The sequence below is a fragment of the Lynx canadensis genome, chromosome A1 (assembly GCF_007474595.2).
Source record: "Lynx canadensis isolate LIC74 chromosome A1, mLynCan4.pri.v2, whole genome shotgun sequence".
NCBI classification, from domain to species: domain Eukaryota; kingdom Metazoa; phylum Chordata; class Mammalia; order Carnivora; family Felidae; genus Lynx; species Lynx canadensis.
The window spans coordinates 20147109-20148740 of record NC_044303.2 but is presented as its reverse complement, the minus strand read 5'-3'; the positions used below and the strand labels follow the sequence as shown (position 1 = coordinate 20148740).

Below are 1632 nucleotides of genomic sequence, written 5' to 3'. Positions count from 1 at the left end.
AGCTCGAGGGTGATTGAGGGTGATTGTAAGACTGTGTCTGTGATAACTAGTTCACAACATCTGTATTTGGGCATGATGACTAACCAGAATAATATGACAATCATATATACATATACACAATAATCCAGATTACAAAACACACATATATACTTATAACACATATTATGTAATTTACATATATACATAATAATCATATCTGCACATCTATATCTGTATCTGCATCTGTAGCTGGCTGTCACGTGCAATAGTAAGTCCAAGGCAAATCTTTCTTGGCACCGACACCCTTGGCAACCTAATCAATAATCAGTACTTTATTAGGCAGTTGTGCGATCACTTCTCGGCCTTTTGGCTAAGATCAAGTGTAGTATTAGGCAGTTGTGATTTCATAGGCAACATTTATTTCACTCCCCAAACCTGAACATCCATTAAAGTACATTGAAAAAAAAGCCAATACTGGGAACATTTGTCATCAATTTTTAATTTAACACACAATACACTGAATTTATCTGTCTATATATATAGAGAGAGATCTATGTAATATATCTATTATATATCTCCTTCTTTTTCAATTGTCTTATTTGAACCATTAACCTTTGCTTGCTTTAATTACCAGAGAGCGGGGGCGCCTGGGTGGCTCGGTCAGTTAAGCGTCTGACTTCAGCTCAGGTCATGATCTCACGGTCTGTGAGTTCGAGCCCCGCGTCGGGCTCTGTGCTGACAGCTCAGAGCCTGGAGCCTGTTTCAGATTCTGTGTCTCCCTCTCTCTCTGCCCCTCCCCTGTTCACGCTCTGTCTCTCTCTGTCTCAAAAATAAATAAACGTTAAAAAAAAAAATTAAAAAAAAAAATTACCAGAGAGCGAATGTGGTATCCAACAATCTCTCTAACTCCGGCCTCCCATCCCTAGCCACCCCACCCCTCTCCCAGCAGCCAAGACAAATCTACTCTGGAACTTGTTTCCAGGATTCTCAATCAGGCTTTATGGAAAAAAATCAATCTGACCAAATAATCCTGTAATGGCAGTTGTTAAACATGCTTACAACAAATTAACAGAAGAATCTTGAGAAATAAATTATCACTCCAAATATCTCTAGAGTACACAGGAAACATTTTTGAAAATTGATCATATATCATAGGCCACATAGCAAATCACAAGAATCTCCTCAGTGTTTTCTGGTGGAATTGAGTTCCAGTTTCCCATGGGGTGAGCAAGAAGAAGAGACATCCTTACATTGCATTTCCCTCTTTCACATCATCAGGGCCACCCTCCTGGTCCCTGGATCCCAGCCTAAATAAGCCATCTGCTCACAAGCCCTTATTCCAGGCTTTGTTTTCAGGGGGAACCAGATCTAGAATAAGCTCTTTCTTTGGCACTGATTGTTCCCATCCTGCTCGGTTTAGATTTTGCTCCTAGCGGTTTCTCCTCGGTCCATAACTTTGTTCTGCAAGGGAGTGTGGTTTGTTAGTTTTGAGGGTTCCCAGGGTCCTGTCCACTTTAGCACTCACCTGTAAACTGAAGGTTACAAAATTCTGTCCAAGTTTTTCTGTTCTCAGACCAGTTACACTTTCCTGTGAAAATGTGTTGGGAATTTTGAGGGGTTTGGCTCTCAGATATGCCAGAAATCCCTCTGCTT

The 1632-nt window shown here is 40.7% G+C and overlaps 1 pseudogene; it reads left to right on the top strand.

Moving 5' to 3' along the window:
• Window positions 1-329: 329 nt before the first annotated feature.
• Window positions 330-410, top strand: LOC115527079 (annotated as a pseudogene).
• The last annotated feature ends 1222 nt before the right edge of the window (window positions 411-1632 follow it).